The sequence below is a fragment of the Lonchura striata genome, chromosome 3 (genome assembly GCF_050655825.1).
Source record: "Lonchura striata isolate lonStrDom1 chromosome 3, ASM5065582v1, whole genome shotgun sequence".
NCBI classification, from domain to species: domain Eukaryota; kingdom Metazoa; phylum Chordata; class Aves; order Passeriformes; family Estrildidae; genus Lonchura; species Lonchura striata.
The window spans coordinates 96819443-96839481 of NC_140705.1; the positions used below are offsets into that span (position 1 = coordinate 96819443).

Consider the following 20039-nt stretch of genomic DNA (forward strand, 5'->3'; position numbering starts at 1 on the left):
GAGAGAAAAGGAATGTTAGGAAGGGAAAATTTCCAAGGAAAAGAATTGCAAGGAATAGAATTTCCAAGAACATTTCCATAGTGTGCTATCCATACAGATTGTAAAAGACCGATAAAAGCACAGTTAAACTGTGGACCTTTTTCCCTGGCTACTCTTTAGCTCGAGGTGGTCACAAAGACACCGTGCACCCTTTGCCTGGAAGCAGATCATTCGGGTCACGTGTGAACAGGAGAGGGCAGCATCGCTTTAGACTTACGGTAAGGGCCGCTGTTCAAGTGCCTGGGAAGCTGCAGTGGGCAAACGGATCATCGCAGATGGCCAGGAAATACACCGATGATGGGAGTTTGCCGGCAGGTACCACACTGGAAGAAATGCCTGCATGGAAAGAGGATGGAAAAAAACAATGTTTTAAGTGCAGAGTAGAAAGCGATGTGAATGTGGTATTTCAGCAGTGCTTTTGTCTGGACTCAGTTCAACTGCTGAGCTCAGGATGAAAAGTACAGCGTTCGAGTACAGAGACTTCTGGAAGTTTGTTTGGTTACATTCTCTCTCATCCACACATCAGTATACCCTTATACAAGATAAGAAATCCTATTTCAAAGATGCACAAATGGTACACCAAAGGTGGTAAGTTCCTTGCCCAAACGCGCCACATGGCATCGGGATGGCACCTGGATGGCCACGCTCTCCTGCCAGCCATTGACCCACATCAAGCACGTGCCTTGCATGAGTGCAGGGTACTGGTACAATGGCATGAAGGATTTCTGAGATGTAGTCAGCACACAACTATTTCTGATTCAGCTTCAGATGAAGGATGAACGCTCTACTCCAATGTATTCTTTCAAATCAATTTCATAAATGAAAATAAATCCAGATCGATACCATAAATACATGAGAATATTTTAAATCCTGGCAAAGATGCAGGAGCCTTGGTTTTATCAGTGGAAACCCCAGTGTAGTTAGTGACTTTTAACAGAGGACAAAATGTAGTCTATTAACTATCACTTTTCTTTTATGACAGTACTTACTAGAGGCAGTTGTGGATTCATGAGCTGGGGCTCTCTCTGACATAAGACTTTGTAAAGTTACACAGTGTGCAAAATCACATGGCAGAGAAATTCCCCCACACATGAAAAACAGCCATGCTGATCAGTTGCCCTCTTGGCTCTGCTTCCTTTTTGCCACTGTGTTATGGCTCCTTCAGTGAAGACAGAGTAATTCTCTTTACAACTGATGGTTCTGCCAGTAAATTACTGAATCAGCAGAGCTGCACAGGTTTTGCTGCTCTGTCTCCTCTTCAAATCAGGCTCACAACCCAGAGAGGAAAATTACTGACATTCCAAAAGAGGGTAATGATACATTGATTCCCAGGGAGTTATTTTGTTCAATCATTGTGCAATATAGGTGAATCACTTAATATTTTTCATTTCATAGACAATGTTTCAGTATCTCTGTTGTATACATGAAGAATGGAATGAGACAACTGGGATTTCATTTACTGAAGTCAATCATCCATGTAAATTAATTGGTTTATATCACTGTGGAAATTATCGATAAAATACCAATACTGAGAGAAGAAATCTTGCAGATAATTGTATGGGAATTATATTAATGAAAACACTAAATACACATAAACCTTCATAATCACCAACCATCTGTTTGGACACTGACAGAATTCTAGAAATACAGGGATAACAACTACCTGACCTATTTGTTGAAACAGACATTCCAAGTAACTGTTTCTAATTGTAAAAGTACTTTCTGAGCCACTATATTGTTACATGGGAAGTGCAATTGATTGCACCTGGATTTTTAGGGAAATGCAGTAAAAGGAAGTCTGTTTTGACATTTTTAAAATTTTATATTAAAAATAAGGGGGTTTAAAATTATTTAATTTCAATAGTTATGCTAGTGTAAATGACTCATTATCACTGGCAGTTTAGCATATAACCAAAGGATTTCATATGATTGTGAATAAGTGAAGTGTGCTATTTCAACACATTTCTTAAAAAAACGCATTTTCAATACTAAAGTGCTGCATCCTCTTTTGCACTGAATGAACAATCTGAACTTTCCTAACCCAGTACATGGGAGTGGCACTTGGTCTAAAAGCAAATTTCCATCAGTGGTCACATCGTGTAATAAAAACTAAAAATATTGTGAAAGAAAGACTATACCTTGAAATTTTAAAATAAAAGGATTTCTAAATGCCATTTTGGATTTTCTGCTTAATGGAAATTCTTATGCTTTAATATTCTGAATCGGAAGGAAGAGTAATATTTCAGTGTCAAATTTTCCAGAAAACAAAAATTCCATGCCTTGACCAAGTAAAATTACCAAATGAGTGAGTAATCCATTTTCTCCCAGGCCTTCAGTTTTGTCAGCACTAAATTTACACAGAATCATTTTTTAAAGAGATATGGGAGGAAATGCATAAATGCCAAGAATGTTTGTTCAGGGAAATGACACACCATCATTTTCCCAACATCTGGTCATTCATGAAGGGCTGACAAATTTTCTTTTGGACTTATTAAGAGTGAAGTTATCTATTCTGAGGGGATCTGTGATAAAAGCAATTTTTTTTACTGTAAGAGAGTTCGTGCTGAAGCTTCATACAGAGAGAAAAGAGACTGGAAGGAGAGCTGCTTTTGTTGGTCTGTGGCTCAGAAGCATTATCCATCCTCCCCTCCAGAACTCTATTTTTAGATGGTCTCCAGTGCATTAGATCAAATGTATAAATTGGATGAGGTCAAACTGCCTCTGTCTGTGAATATGCAGCTCCCAGAGGTGTGTCAATGGCTGTGGAATTCAGCCGGCTGGTATTAACCTGAACCTTGTCAAAATCAGACTATAACATCAGCATTTTTGTTAAACATGGGTCTAACAACCTTTTAACAGTTTGAAGCTAAACTCTCATTTAATTTATATTGATGTGGATGTAGAGATGTCAGCAGAAGGGTTTTTTTCTGTCATGTTTTACTCCTTACTGTGTTAGCAGCTAACTGCCATCTTAGGTCTTTGCAGGAAAAGGATTATCATCCCTGGAAACAGTAGAAATTCCCATTATTTCTATCTCTCTTGCAGTTTGATTTTATTCTGACCAGTATCATCAGACCAGGTTTTACACTGGAGCACACTTCTGTAGCTACACGTGTGTACCTATAAATGTAAATAAACATGTACACATTTGATATTACAACACTTATTAATTCATTATCCAGTCAATACAATAAGCACACTTCAGCAGACCAAGAAACCACCCACACTAAAGTTCCCTTTTGCAAAACATGAACCTTTTTTGCCCTGCAAAGCTCTGAGTGACTTGAACACCACGTGTCATTTGTTTGGCCCTTGTGCTAAGATGGAAATTTCACCTCAAAACCGTGCAGTGTGACTGGCAGCCCCAAGCTCTGCAAGATTTATGTGAGGCTGCTGGTGGTGTTGTGTCACTTGGTAATGTGGGACTGTGTCTGTGGATGGAATACCATGCAGTGTGGAGGCGAGCTGAGGAATTAAATGGGATGGGATTTGCATTAGAGCTTCACCAGAGTTAATCAGCTTAGTCCCTGAAATCTGGCTGCAACTTGCTGTATGGCTTCCTGCTCTGGTCAACAGAAATACTAAGATACAACATATAAAAATGCCTTGAAGCAATACAAGAGGAAAGGAAGCAATTATTCCAGTTCAGCTAGATAAGTGCCTAAGGGATCAACTCCCCATCTAAAAAGTGTATTGGCATTCTCAGCCTGATGACACAGATTCTGCAATGGAGAAAACCCATGTATAGAATGAGGTCAAAAAGTTAGCTGCAAGTGTATTGTCTGGGCTTTAAATTTAACCCTGCCTTGTGTCTCAACCCAGATGACTGAAGCATTCTGCTAAGTCTTTGTTGCTTATGAATACACATATTTTAAAACATGTGGAAAGCTCTGTGGCTCATTCTTTTTCAGTGGAACTGGGGATTCAGTTCAGCAAGTAACAAGGGCAGTGAATAGAGATCACCAGTTCATGCTTGCAGCCTGTTAATTTTGCTGAGTATACCTCATTATTTATCCTGTATGCATCAAAAAGAACACCCATCCTAGACTGAAATGTGTCTGGATTCACATTTGCACAGGGGATGAGAACTGCCAGACTGGACTAACCTAGTGTCAGTCCACATAGTCCAACAATCTGTCTTTGATAATAACTAGCACCAGATACCATAAAGGAAAAAAGCCTCTATCCAGCAATAACCCCAGTCATTTAAGTGTTTTACCCCAATCAGACAGAAGTTGGTGCCCAAAGCATGAGGTCTTTTCCAAACATTTGCTAATCCGGCTGGAACATTATCAGTGTAAATGTCTGATTCTTTCCAGATCTTGCTCGCCTTGTCCAGAGAAATGGTGTGGAGTAAAAGAGCAGTTAGATGAAGGAGAAGAAAGAAATTTACAAAATGTAGGATATAAACAAAGAAGGTTTAGGACAGAATGAAAAATAAACAGAGAGAGTGTTTGGAAGGGAAGAGAGAAAGAAAAATTCTGTCCTTTAAAACCAACAGGATTCTTTTATAGCTCCCAGACCTGTGAGTCTTACCTTAGAGGGAATAGTTTATGACTCATACACTGTTTTGAAAGTCCAGCAGAGACCAGCAAGATGTCAAACCAAAATTCACCTATCTCTGCAAATGTGCTGATCAAAGTACTGCCCAAGACAGAGCAGCAGACGCTGTGGATTATGTCAACTCAGTGAAGTCAAAGGGGACCACAGAGGATCCACAATCCAAGCTCCTCTGCCCCCAGTTCTGCAGAATACAACAGTACAAGGGCTTAACATGAAAAAGGACTGGGATTTTATCTTCTGTGAAGCTCAAGAGGGTGGAAGAAAAAATCTCACTTCACTGATAGCATAAGAGTTGAAGGCTACAATTACACCAAAGACAGTAAGAATTCAGGACTAGCAAGATTTGTGCTTTCAAAGAACTAGTACAGAAAAATGTCTCAAGCTCTTGCCCATGAAAGCTGATAAAGAATTAAGATAATATGCTCGAAATATGGTTTCCAAATCAGTCCCATGTGAACATCCTGCTTTAGGAGACTTTAATAATAACTTGCTCAGGGATGCAGTGCATAAGGAGAGGTGGAAAGGAACATATAAAGTCCAAAGACTTTGCAAAATAAAAAAAGATTGAACTCTCAGAGCCATAACCTCAAATGCAGCAGAGAAACTACTTTCTAGGGTTCTAATATTGAGAGATCTTGCAAATGTGGACTCCACGTGTGATAAATAGCCCTGCTTCCAGATCTCCTGAAAAAGTTTAAAGGCATAACTAATGACATTGTTAAAGATAATTTCTGTGCTGATAGATGTTAGTGCTGACATTTTCCATTTATTATTTGTTTTGGACTTGTAGAAACAGTAAGTGAGTGCATTTTGAAACTCTGATGGTAATCACAAATTTCTTGTCACCTGGAAAAGTCAGTTAAAATGTTACAAGCAATTATTCTAATCATGTTGAAGATTAATCATACTTTAAACCATGGGTTCTGGAAATAAATTCTATATGTTAATACTGATAAATTACTGTCACAAATGGATCATTCTGTAGAGGAAACATTTAGTTTAATTGGAGTTGCTCCTGAGCTGCCCTACATACATTATATGGGGCACGAAGATGAAACAAAGTTCTGTCCTTTTGAAGAAAAATACTACAGCCTCATCCTGGGTTTAGTGTCTACAGTAAAGGGAACAAGGGAAATAAGACTAAGTGCCTTGCTTGGACATCCACTTTTAATCCAGCAGACAATTTCAACCAAACTGGGCCGCGCATTCACAGACAGCAAGCCGTGGCAAAGCTGGTCAAAATAAAGACTTTACTAGGACTCTCCCATCACCAAAAGAGACACTTCATAGGAATACCACAGAATCTACAGGAGACTGAGAATTGGTTTGTAAGGGACATGGTCTCTAAATGCAGGAGGCAGGACATTCAGATACATCTTTATGTATCTGCTCCTTGAAAGAGAAAGACATCATCCAAGGCTGCTAAAATGCAGCTCATATTAACATTTCCTTCTCTTGCACTGATTTGGTTCTGGCTCTAGGCAACGGTAAAGCAGCTGCAAATGGGGCAAATATGCTGGTATGAACTCTTTCTCCAATAAAACTCTTTGGGAAAGGCCTGTGCTACATTGCCAAAGAAAATGGTTATGAAAAAGAAAAGCTGTGTAAAGCTGACAAACAACTGCAACATTCTTAGACTAGAAAGATCTGTTATTGACAGATAGCTCTTGATGGAAGCACAAAATAAAGTGAATCTAATACTCTGAAAACCAAGCTTGAGATGTGTTTCACATTGGTTTGAAGCCCTTTTTGTGAGACCTTGAGCATCCTCAGCACTGGTATTGTTTGGGCCAGGGGGCTCCCAGACTACTATGATGCACTGTGGAGAACTGGGGTTGCCTCTCTGCTCTGCCCTGGGATTCCTCTGTGTTTAGACACACATCTGAATCTACATTTCTGCAGGAGTTCCCAGCAATACAGATGCAAAGACACTCCAGAGCAGCCTTGTCTAATGGGTACACTTGTGCTGTGCAGCAGCATTAGTCATAGATGGAGACAGCAGCTTGTTGGGTAACAACTCTAATACAGATTCTGGAAGTCAGCTTCTTTAGAGAAGATGAGGATCTTGAAAAATTCCTCCTATTATTTTCCACAGAAAAAGCATTTAAGGAACATAGTTTTTCAAATGCCAGGATCTCCTGGAAGTGCTGTTCATGTGTCCCAATCTTCTTACTAACTCCAGGGGTGCTGCTGTACTTCTTGGTGCTGCATGCAGCTTAATTCCTGTGCCTTGAAAAGATGGAACTGTTTTCTTAAAGTACTCCAACCCTTCACCATTCCCTGCCACCTGGATGGCCAATGTGACAGGGCAGCTACTTGTCCTGACTGTTTCTTTGATGGGGAAGCTATTCTGCTGGAAAATGGGCTACAAGCACAGACTCTTTCTAGACAGCCAACCACATTACCCTGAAGTAAGAACAGAGCTGGATTATGTTCAAGACCATGCATGGAGTCCAGGGTTCTGTGTCCCAAAGCTGATAACATGGACTAAGAACTTGGACTATTTCAGGCTACCACATGACCCTGACATGTTAGCAACTTGGGCTGTTACTGAGCTGGGTTATATTCAAACCCATGGGCGAAGGTAAAAGGTTTTGTGTTCCGTTACTGGCGCCAAACTTTCTGTTTTCTTACTTGGCTTCTTTCATGACGGTGTTTTTCAAAGCATTTAGAAAGAACCCGTTAGCACTTCACTCTGTATAAGTAATGTAATAACGAGGAGAGTCATGTGGGAGGAGGGATGTGGTGGGCAGGAATCATTATCCAAATTAGGTGTTAAGCTTTGGCTTCTGCCCCTACCTTTGGTGAGGGTTACAAGGATTAGTGGAGCGAGGGAAAGGAACTTCTGTTTCTAGAGCATGACTATGAAAATAGACACACTGGTAACTATGAACAAAATGGAAAAAGTAAATACAGTCCATGAAGTAACACCATCGGGAAAACAAATGTTCTCAAAGAAAAAATTTCAGAAAGTCCATAATTCTATGCAGCATGCAACATTGAGAGCCAAGGTCTGTTTTTTTGGAAAAGTTCCTTTGCATCTGGATCCCCATCAGACTTGGAAGAAGCCTAGGAGGGCTGTGGTTTGGAGTGCGCCGGCACTCTCATTGCAGATTGTTCCATTTTCTTTGTAATAACAGCAGAAGTTTCATGTCTGACATAGAGAAGCCCCCATCCTCCTCTGTCTCACCTGAGCTGTATTTTGCCACAGCCCCAAAAATGAGGAATGGATGGAAAACAAAAGCAGGAGCTGGATATTGATTCCCACATGAGACTCAAACCACATATACTACTTTTTGCTGTAGCACCAGACATTGCTCACTTCAAGGCCTGGTTTTGCACTGTATGTGTGAAGAAGAGCTTGACACAGAAAGCAGCAGAAACTGGGAAAAAAAAAGATCAATGTATACTAGCTCAATTAAATCCCTGAGAAGAAATTATTGTGGTGCATTGTGATGACCTCGTGTTCCAAACAATGACACAACAACTGTTAGCTATGTCAGACCATTGCACTGTGTAGCATCCACCTAAGAATGGCAATGGCAGTGTGGAGTATTTATATGTAAAACATTAAAGAGCATCTCCTATTCTGTCATCCATCTCAACTCATATGCTGGTAATGTTGCCTTACAGCTTTGAACACCTGCAGAATTCCACAGTCGAAAAGTCATTGACAAACTGCATCTATCTTATATGAATAAAGAATTTAAGTAAGTTATTCTTGTCACTTTTCCTCCTCTGAGGAGAAGTCTGCATGAACTGAAGTCATGAGGCTCTTTTTGGCACTATCAGGAATAAACCCTGAATATAGTGAAAAGATATTACAAAACAAAATAAAGTGGGTTTTTTTCACTTATAAATTCCTGAGAACAGCACTGCCAACAGACTGCAGAACAATTTTTGTGTTTAGGAAGTGATACATAATTTAAAAGTCATACTCTTTGGCACGACAAGGGAAAAAATGATGCAGTTTATTGTCTTTTAGATTCTAAATATTTTTTCAGTCTGGTGGTAAACCAAACACTTTTATGCATTTGTTGACATGTCCAGTGCATTTGGCAATGTGCAAAACCCTTGTTATTTGGGTCAGACAAGTGTCCTCAAAAACAAGGCAACCCAGCAGGCCTTCCAAGCCAAGCCAGACTCTGTTTGCCCTGGCTCAGTGGAAGTGACTGCTAACCTACAGCAGGCCTTGCTCTGCACCAGGGCTGTGGCCTCTGCAGGGAGCTGGGCTGCCTGGCTCAGCCTCCTCATTCTCTCCCTGACTGTTCAAGGTCAGACCCAGGAATCCACTGCCCTCCATGTGGGGCATGCCAAGAGGCAGCACTCTTCATGAGCTCCCTATCACTGCCTCTTGGCCCTGGCCCCAGAACTGGCTGATACTCATTTGGCAGTACCCCCTTATTTCATGCCTCCCTGCTAGAAGTCACAGTGGAGATACAGAAAAACAAATGGGCCATAAAAGCAAAACCTCTCTCTTCCCAAAATATAAGTCTGTGCAAAAGAGCAGCCTCTGGAGCATTTGTATGAACCTACTGCATGAATTGATGGAATTAACTGCTCTTATTTATTGTACATGAGAGATTTATCTCCCCCTCTCCCCTCCAGGTACAGGCTATCATAAAGAAAAGGCAGAACTTAGATCCTTGGTCCTCTCCCACCAGGCCCTACCCTACTTCCCTACTCCATTCTGGTTGCTTCTTTGTGTCACTGGTAGCTGAAATTAGAAGCTGCTGTCCCATTTGGATGGTAATCGTACCTCCTTTAGAGAGGAATCTCATTTTACAAAAGTTCAACAACTGAAGAGTTTATCCTGGTTAGCAAGTTTGTTATCTTCAATGTTCTGACTAAAGGCAGCTGAAAATGAGGGTGGCACATATATATGATGGAAACTCTCCATAGGCTTGAAAGAGGCTTGAAAGCTGGATTTACAAAGCATTTCCTGGGCATTACATGAATACACCCTTTCTTTAAAATGTAGCAGGTGGGAACCAAAGATCAGATATGTTTACAGATACAGACAGAACAATGATAGCTTTTAAGATCTCAGACATAGAGATACAATTCTCCAAAACTGGTGCTTGAATTAACCGCTTCATGTCTCCAATGTAACCTTATGTTACACATTGTCCTCATTCATTTGGGTAGAAGTATTTCTTTGAGTAACAAACCTGTAAATCCACTTAATAGCTGTGAGATGCATATTGCCTTGTATTTTTCTTGCTTTATCATGTCATCGCTGTACCAGCTCACTTGGATGAACAACTGGCTCATTTTAGGTATGTGTATGGTAAGATCCTAAATGTCCTTCTGAAGCTGCCCTTAAGCAACAGCACCCTTGAGATACGAGGTGAAACCTGGGGAACAGCAGCTGTCAAAAACATCCAAACTAAACAAGCTCAGCCCATTTTTCTCTGTGACAAAGATGCAGATGTTGAAAGAATTTAGTATTTACATCCAATACTTAGCACGTACTTGAATGCCTCAGTTTGCAGCATTCATAAGCAGCATTCAGCACACATGATTTATTTCTCTCACTGCCACTTTTGGTACTGGCAGCCAGGCAAACCCTGACATACACACACTGCTCCTTTTCCTCTCCAACACTATGCAGCTGCTGCATTTGTTGAATTTGCTCTATGGCATTTCTCATCCCAATGGAAAATGCCTCTGATCTCTCTCTCCAGAGGCAAGGCACAGCCTTAAGACCCCACAGATGTGCACATTATGGGGGAAGCAAAGGAGTGTGAGGGTTGCCAGGTGAGGATGGTGGGAGAACAGGAGCACAGAGTACCCTCAGTGTTCTGCCTGCTGTGACACTTGGCACACTCCTACCAAACCCACCTAGGGCCAACCCTGCGGCGCCCACCGAGCACAGGAAGGACAATGTCCTGTGCCATAGTGCCAGCATGCCCAAGAGGAAACACTGTGGGATGGGCATTTCAATCCCTGCTGTATTCCTGAAAGGGATGTACTCAAGCTAAGGAAGTGGATGGGGTGAAATCTTGTCCTAATTATGTTAATAGGAGTATTGCAATTGTTTTCAGTGGAGCTAGGCTTTCTCTGCATGGAACTTACCAGAAAATCCCAATACCCACTTGTATTTTCCTATTTCAGGATGAAAATTAGGTACAGCACATATTTCACTCACTGGTGTACAGCTGTCACTATGGAAACCCTGTTCAATAGAGTGTGAAAACTTTTACTGGACTGGCAGGGTTCATAAAGTGTTGAGCACCATTTTCCCCCCATTAATTTTATTACAGGTACTATCATTCAAAAATTAGGCAAGCTAAGTGTGTACAAATAGCTGTAATTATACACTCAGCTGCCATGTATGTCTCTAAAACAAATCCTGTATTGTATTTTTCAACTAAGTTTCACTCTTCAAACATACCATGATGACATAACAAGAACTTCTGTATTTTTCCAAGTGTATACTAATTAGGTTTTCCACTGCAACATTCTAGGAGTAGATACTGCTCCGTTTTGCAAATGAGGAAACCAGGGTATACAGGAGTCACAGATCTTGTCAAAACCGTGCAGCCAAGTCCTGGCAGATTCAGGAATGGAATCCATGAGTCCTGACTCTTTAGTTCCCCCGCTCTGATCACCAGACAACACTCCCTTCCTCTGAAACAGGCTATTTTGATTGAAAACAGATGGTGTACATTTTTGGCACAGTGTTTTTTAACTATATTAAAATGCTCTGAATGAATATGTGCTTATATCATACCTATGGATGTATACATGCATATACATGCATTCTGCATCTCTGCATACAGAAATAGGTATGAGTTAAGGACATATTAATTTACATATATCCTATGCAAATGTAATGGATATACTGAAAGATACTTAAGTGCAGCTGGACAGCTGACATACCTAAACACATAAGCTGTAGTCTTCAGTGATATTGTAATTACACATTATGTATTCTCTCTCTCTAAGCAACAGACCTTATGCTTTTGATGGAGTGTCCACTTTGATGTAATTCACGCATAAAAGTTTTTTATCATTTGACAAAAAATTTTAGTGTTGTTTCTGTAAGGGATGAATCATACCCTTTTTCATTAGCTCCAGGACCAACCTCCATCCTAGCTGAACAATGCCTTTAGTGGGCACTGCCTGCATTTGTAGTGTTGTGGATTTTTCCTGCAACTGAGTTATGTCTTAAATATCATACTTATCTTTTGGGATTGCTCTTTCTGTCATAGTATTTGCCCAATTGAATCAAAATTGGGGATGAGATTAGAATTTGGGAATTCTATCATTACAGAAAGAGGACCTGAGCAAAAATAGTTCTTTTGGTTTGTGCTAATTCCTTCTGGACTGACCCATGTGTGTATAACAGGAAAAGAAAATATTGCTGATACTCACTGCTCTTGTCTTTTTTGGTTCTAAATCTGTAGAACTTGGAAATCAGAAAATGCCTGCAAAAAGGTTTTGAGTTGGTCACAGAAGCAGAAGTATGCTACAGTGCTGCTTTATCTATGGATAAACAAAAGATGGCCACTTATTATGAAGAAAAAAGAGCTTAATCTCTTTCAGAACCATAGGTCAAAATCCCCAAAAGTAGTATCAATGTTTTCTTGTTTCACACTTGATGCTGTAACATGGCACTAAAATCTCCACAATTGTGTTTATAACATCAGGTAGCATTGTTAATGGAGAGTACCCTACCTCAGTTCTTAGCTTGCACAGGATGGATTAGCATGCTTGTATTTTCCTGGCTGTCTGTTATGCTACAAAACTAGTATTCTGGCACAATCCATTCTTAGTAAAGATTTTTTTAATACTCATTTCCTCTGTATCAAAAGATACAGTAAACATATGTACTCAGGATAGGTCTCTTGCAATTCAATATGCTAAGCTATTTTGCTCTAACTTTGCAAAACTAAATATAAATTTCCAAGTAGAAAAAAGTGTTAAAAGGAAAGTCTGTTCTTGCAAACTATTATGTGGTAACCAGGCCTCTCCCATATCAATAAAAAGCTCTCCACAGTAACAATTCTGCCCTTTCTCTAGCCATTTTCTGCCAGGTAGGAATCAGAGAAATGCAAAACAGCCTTAAAAGCTCCATATCTGATCAGAAGAAACTCTCCCAGTGCAGGTCAGGCACCGACTGACAAAGATGTTGTTCCATTTCCCTTTTAATAAGCCATTCCAAAGAGGGCTGCATTGACTTTTCAGGTTGCTGTATGGCATGAAGGCAACAGCCTGAACAAGGATTCACATCCTACAGCAGGCCAGTACTGCCAGGATGATGAGGCTGCTGGAAGGCAACACAGCTTGAGCTGCTCTGGAATGCTGGTTGCATGCAGTGCTGGATCTTCTTCCACTGGTTCTGGTGGGATTCAAACTACTTTCTTGCCATTTCAAGTGGAAGTGGACTCCCTGTTAATAAGCTGCCTGATATTTTTTCATGAACCCTGAAGAGAGTCCAGAAACTAAAGAAAAGTCATAGGGAGAATGTAACATGCAATGTATATCCAGTACGCAGAAAGCTCTTTTCTCCACAGCACTTTCCCTCTTCCATGTTCTGAAGTTTTTTCATGTTCCCTCATTATCTCCTTATCTTTACCAGTCAGAATAGATACCCTATGATAAACATGTGCAGGAAACTAAGCCCCTGAATACTCCATGATTAGCCTGAGACTACTTGGTGAACTGGCTGGAGATGGGAAGGCTGCCCAGCTCTCTCAGTAATCCACCCTTGGCCACAGTTCAGCAGAGCACTTAGGTACTTGTTTAACTTAAGCAAGATACAGTGCTTCAACTGTGAATCATAGACCTTTTCATTATTATCACTTTTACTGCAGGGTGAGGGAATTAAGTCTTAGGAAAGGCCTTGAAACAAACTGGAGCAATAAATTGAGTATCCTGCGGCTCTGAACTCTGGATCTGTCAGTGTCCCTGACCAGAGGGAGGATGAGGTTCAGAGACCTCTGCCCAGCTCATTTTCTCCTCCTGTAGGAGACAGCAGTGAGATTAGTGACTGTAGGATTGATGCTGTGTAGAGCTGTGCTAGCCATAGCTGGAAGTTAATTATACATCCACTTGCCACTTCCCTCATTATTCAGTCAAGGAAGAAAATCTTCACTTTGTTGGGAAAGCCAAAAGAACAGCTGGTAACTGCCAGCGTAATTTTTTAAGATTGCATAACTATCTTCAAAAATATTTTTTCATTACCAATTTCCATTGGAAAATTGGAAAACAAATTTTCATGGCCTCCAAAATGAAATCCTGCCCTTCAGGAGGAAGCCAAGAAAGTGATGGCAGCAAATGCTGGTCTACAGGTGATGATCTGGACCTTGTTTCCTTCTGATGCACCACCCATGGAACTTGTTTGTGTTCTGAGCTAACTGGGGAAGAAAAGCTGTATTATGATTAATGTTTTTTATGACATTACTTGACTGAAGTTTTAGAAACATTCCATTTCATTTAATGATTTTAATTCACCTACAGTGTGTTTTGGCATAGTTTGGGATGTTAAGGGGAGGCAGTGACATCTCCGTGGTTAAGGCTGAAGCTAGCTTCTGTTATAGCACCCTCTTTCCATACCTTCATCATAACTTTGGCTTGGAAAGCTGCTGGAGTCTGAAGCTTGCCAGGTCTATTTTAGTCACTTTTGCAAAAACTGAGGAAACCAGCCAAATTACTTTCAAGTTACGAGTTGCTAAAACTTACTCTGATTGAAAATATTTGCTTTTAATGAGTACTTTTAGTCCTTGTCTTCACTTTGATTAATTGATTGAGTTGAATCAATCCATTCCTGCTTTAAGAAAAATTAAACATTAAACATTCCTGCCTTAAGAAAAACTCACTGTCACATAAACTTGTCCCCTGAATGGCTGTGGCTCTAGAGCAATGTCCTTTTCCTGTGTTTGCTCCAGTGGGAGATGTTATTGTCCATGACCAACCTCTGGTGCTTGTCTTTGCCCACATGCTGAAGGTTGCCCCTCCTTTTGATGCCTAAGGGAGGCCTAAGCAAAGCCCAGCTTATTTCAGCCGAGGTGAGCTGGGTTACTTGAAACAGTGACAAAGTGATGCATGACTAAGCTCACCCTCCTGCATGGATGCAGGTAGGGAGCACTCCTGCCAGCAGATCTGCTCTCACCTCCCTCAGGGAGGTTCCATTCACCGAGGGAGCACTATCAGCAAAACAAAGCTGTACCACTGGCCAGCACCTCCTCCCACAAGGACAATTACTCCCAGTGCTATCCACATACGAGAATCTGAGCCAGTGTTATGTTCACACTTTTTGATTAAACTAGTACAAATATTTGCCTTTCTCTACCTCAAAAACCACTTGTAATCACACTTCTAACCTTTCCATATAATTAAATATCTTAATTTGTGCAGTGACATTTTACAAAGAAAAATGGTTGACATCGTGCAAAGATATAAACCACTCTTAGTTTTCATAAAGCTAAGTCCAAACAGTTTTGTTTGTTTCAGAAGGAATTATGAGTTCACTTACACTCTTGCTGAGATCAAGGAGGCTTTTTTTGGCAGTGGCTTGAGTGGGATCATTACTGAACACTACATAACATTTTAAACTGGTTAGATTAGATGTTAGAAAGAAATTCTTCACTATGAAAGTGGTGAGGCACTGGCACAGGTTGCACAGAGCTGTGGATCCCTGAAGTGTTCAAGATCAGACTGGATGGGACTTTGAGCAATGTGGTGGAAGGTGCCCATGGCAGAGGGGTTGGAACTTGATGATATTTCAGGTCCTTCCACCCCAACCATTCCATGGTTCCATGATTTCAAGATTTTCTTTGGGAGATGACCTGAAGTTACGTGCTTAGTGACAAGAGGTATTTACTTACAACAAGTGTTTTACACAAACGTCTCAAATTTTACAGAGCACCTCATTTTTTTCTGTTAGTTTTCATTGCAGAAAGAATCAATCTGCAAAATGTGCGAACAATAGAAGTGCTGGTTTCTAGTAATTGTGACCTGTGCTAGTGCCATCACCTACTTAAAATGTGATGATTGATTGCAAATTTAACCTGTGAAGGCAAAGGTGGGGTTTACTGCCTCTGCTTCCAAATAAAATTTAGCAAACAAACTCAAAATGTCAACTGTTGATAAGCCACAATATTGTGATTTCAATCTGCAGACCATGATGAAAGTGTCTCTTTAATTAAAACAGACTTCTATCTGAATTGCATCTGCTGTCATTGTCTGTATCTATTCTCCCAATAAAATATGTATTTTAGACCTTTGATGCTATTTCTGCAATTCTTAAGTTAAAAAAAAGCAATATAAAAAAATCTGTATTCTTTCATTAAAATTCAAATAGACCAAAACAGCACATTAAAACAACAACTGAATTGGTCAGACCTCTAATCTGAAAATTCTACAACCTTGGGGAAATTGAGATCACTGTGTGATCTCTTGCACTCTCTTTGTAATAAGTTAGACACTCTAAGCCTTTCTCTGACATAAAGTTAATCCAGCTTCATCCACCCTGTGTTCACATTCCAAATTAGGCTCTTTCTGGCCTTGTTTTCTTTTAAGTACAGAATTTGCTGAGTTTTACAAGTAAGTATTTTCCCCCCTCCCTCTTTCTTGCCAAACTCCTGGCCCTTGACTTCCCCTTTCTAAACCACTCTTCCTTCCATATGATTTCCAAATTAGTCATCATGTTCCCTCCCTCTTTCATTTATCCCATTCTTCCTCACTTCATCCTGTTTCCTCACCCAATCTCTTAAGTGATCTCTTAAGTTCTCTTAGTCACGTTTCTTCACTCCTCATCCCTTCCATCAATGTTACTTACATGACAGTAGCAGCTCTTTTTTAAAGATCACTTTCACAGTGAGATCCTCATGAATTAATCTCTAAGCACACCCTTTTAACAAAACAAAGTCCATAATACAGCACTGAATGTTCACCAGCAGAAGAGGTACTCGTTCAAGAGCAACAGACATTGAAAGCTTTGATTATAATCAATAGAAACTATGTACCACTGCAAAGAGAGTAGGTTTAGAAGCAGCTCTCATGCCAAGTTATTGTTGTTTTAAGTTGAGCAACACTAGCTTTGTATAGGTATCAGTGAGACAATTTAAATGCATCCACCTTCCTTTTGAATCAATGGATTATCTGTACTTTGTGTGGCAGTGGCAGAAATTTGCATCCATCCAATTTCACAAACAAATATGTGGTCTTTGTCAGAACTCTTCTGTTTAAGAAGCCACTTAACCTGACAAAGTTATTTAATGACCTTTCTATGTCATTAAGTATCTTCATTTAAGGGAGTGAATTATCTTGAGGAGAGTTTAACTTTTGAAGATGGCATAACACAGGTAACAGATTCTGGACACAGAAGAATAAAACATCAACAGAGATAGAGAAATCCACAGGAAATAACCAGATTTTGGAGGGACTGAAGACTTGAAAGGTTGCAGACAACTGCAGACTACAAAAACAAGAGAAAAAAATAAAATAACAGTCTTAGATTTATGTAACTGAAGAAAGAAAAATAAGAAAAGAATCTCAGCCTGCTACACTGACATTAATTAAGGTTTACAGCAGCCTAAGAGCTTTGGCAGCCTTGGCCCCACTTTCCTAGGAAGAAAACAACATATTAAGAGGTGAAACAGCATTGTCAGAGTGCAAACACAGGGTCCTATTTGGAGGTCAGAACGAGACTTGACTTTGGTCAGTTCCTAGTCTGCATCATAAAAGCAGGATTCAAATTATAGCAATTTCACACAGTTATAAATGTAATTCCATTACTTCCTCTCCTCTTCTTTAATCACAGAGGCTATCTTGTTTCTGTTCAGAGCACAGCACCCCTGGACACTTCAGCAGGGTCAAACCTGCTTCACAGAAAATTGTATGCTAGTGGTGGCCACATTCTCATTGGTTTTAAATGAAGACTAAAACCAGGGGGATGAAGCCAGTACAGATCCAGTGTAGTGAGATCAGCATGATGCAATTTCTCTCTGAGGTAAAATTATTCTGTTTAGCCACTCACAGAAAATCGTTAAGACTATAAATAAGACTCCAAAGACCAATAAAAGAAGCATGAGGGAAGAGAAAGATAATTCCATATTTACAATGCCTACATATACATACACATTTATGATCATTGTTTTGGATTAGGTAAATATTAAGCATCAATTCTGTGAGGTACCATTTAATGCTTGTAGTTGGACTTTTCTGTAGACCTCACAGGAGAAATAGGTCTTGGCAAGGCAGTTAGAGAGAGAACGAATTAGGGAAAGTAGATTTACAAGTCTTTAAAAACTTGTTACTAAATGCATTATTATAGGTATTGAGACTAATTAAAGTTCTGCAACAGCCATCAGTTTCTGTGAAGAGATCTCTCTGTTCACTAGGATTAAGTTTGCTCCAGCAGCAAGATTTATGTGAAACTACAGTGAAACAGATTACAGAACAAGCGTTGTTCGATTCACACATGCTGGTCTTCAGCGTCCTCCTAGAGTGCAACTACTGTGTGCTCCATCTGCAGCTACCTGCAATCTCTGCCAATAACCTAAATTATTACTACAGTTCAGGCAACAGCTGTAGGATCCCTTTTCAAATAGTACCATCCCATGTCTATAAACATACCCTCTAAATTGGGTGCCAGCATTGTTTTTGCAGAATAGTACAAAATTTTGCTCAGGAGATGAAATGCTGTATCAGTACAAACAACACATGTCTACAAAGTGAAGTTTTGGAGAACAGAAAAGCCTGGATGCAAAATTTTGTAGTATTCACCTGCATTATTCACCTGCTGAATGAAGCATGGGGATGTCTCTTGACTTTAGAAATTATTTGCACACCAAAACCAGGTATCTACAATACTTCACCAAAACCAAACCTTTTTCCCTGAAAAGGCTGTTTTCTCTATTGTACCAACAGTAACTATTGAAAGACTCAAATATATGTTGTTAATATATAAAACTATATTGTTTCAACCGTATCCTACTCATTCCATGCTATTCCCTCTGCTGCTATCAGCTTGCTTAACTTACTGTAAGATGTAAATTCCTGGTTATCGTTAGTTTTGTTTTAAGTACTGTAAACATTTATAAAGCTAAGCAATAAAATAAAAATATTATTGTGATATTATTAAAACAAGAACAGAGTGGAACAAACACATGATAATGATGAAAGATACTGGGGTATGTTTGCACAACTTGGGTATATTTTTAGGACAGGGTGTCTTAGTGACCAAATGTATGAGAGATGAGGAATTTCTGCCTGTTACATCAAATTATTTTGTTGGCTTTCTAAATATTCTGGACTAAAGTCTTTCTTATACGGCAGAGAAAATATTTTTCCATCCCACAGGTGTAGTGTGGGAATTACTCATCTGGTACATAGGTAGTTCCCAGCAAATAAATGTGTCACCAGTCATTATTGGTATTACCTGTTCCTCACAGCTTCTGTGGCATGACAGCTGACTACAGCCCAGTGGGTGTATCACCAGTTGTTACGCAGATGACTTTTTTTATTTCTGGATAGGCTATTAAACAAGGAGAGAACAAAAATTTCCTGGGTTTTGTGTTCAACATGGTTTTACTAGAAGCCTCACTCAGGCTGAAAAGAACACTAAAGAAACTAACTTGATGTGGAAATTAACAAGAATTCAGTTTTAAAACCAGAAATATAGGGAAAGTGATTGCCTTTGCTGGGTATTCATCCCTTGTTTGCAAACACTTGTTTTGCAATTAAAACAAGGAAAGAATTTATAATTGACTAAGGGAAACACAGTAACCTGAGTAAATAAGTGAAATATCCACACCCATCATATCTCTGGCATTGGTTCTTCAGTTCCAAAGTCCAAGGAGTTGACATCCCTTTAACTCTTAATCCTCTCCATTTTTCCTCTGCAACCCTATTAATAGTTAATCTATGCTCGGGATGAACTTGGATGATGTGTCTCCAATCCCTATAGGAAGTGCTATCTGATCTGAGCCACCTACCCCTGCAGTAGCGATTTATTTTTATTGCTGTCATCAGGCATCCCCCACCCCCAGCTTCAATCCCAATTTCCACAAGTTCAGCAGAGAGCCAGCAGGAAATGCCTTACTCTCACTGTAAAACTGCCTGTGTGCCACGGCTGTGGAGCAGGCTCCTTCCACACAAGCACTGCTGTGACTAGCAGCCAAGGACCAGCAGTACCCCAAACACTGGCACAGGGCTCTCATCATACCAAGGGCGTCCCTCAGTACAGGAAGGAAACTCTTTCCTTATTAGTTTAATCCTCAATTTAATCCTATCTTCTACCCATCACAAGCTCACTTACAGTTGTAGTGGTTTCTAACATTTCTTGGAGGGTTTTTGCACAAAAAGCTTTTAGAATTAAGTTCTCTGCACATTTCTTCATTTGCCAAAAGTCTCCTCTGTCATTCTGCACACATAGGGTGGGAGCCACTGTCCTCTCTAGCTTTGCACCAGTGACTTTACATACA

At 40.0% G+C, this 20039-nt stretch overlaps 1 long non-coding RNA gene across 1 annotated transcript; it reads right to left on the reverse strand.

The window, feature by feature from the left end:
- Positions 1 to 240: 240 nt before the first annotated feature.
- Positions 241 to 20015, reverse strand: LOC146768025 (uncharacterized). Its single transcript, XR_014953970.1, has 3 exons — positions 19874 to 20015; positions 18995 to 19090; positions 241 to 375 (listed from the first exon to the last, which is right to left on the reverse strand). It is a non-coding gene; the product is annotated as an uncharacterized LOC146768025 (long non-coding RNA).
- Positions 20016 to 20039: the final 24 nt, after the last annotated feature.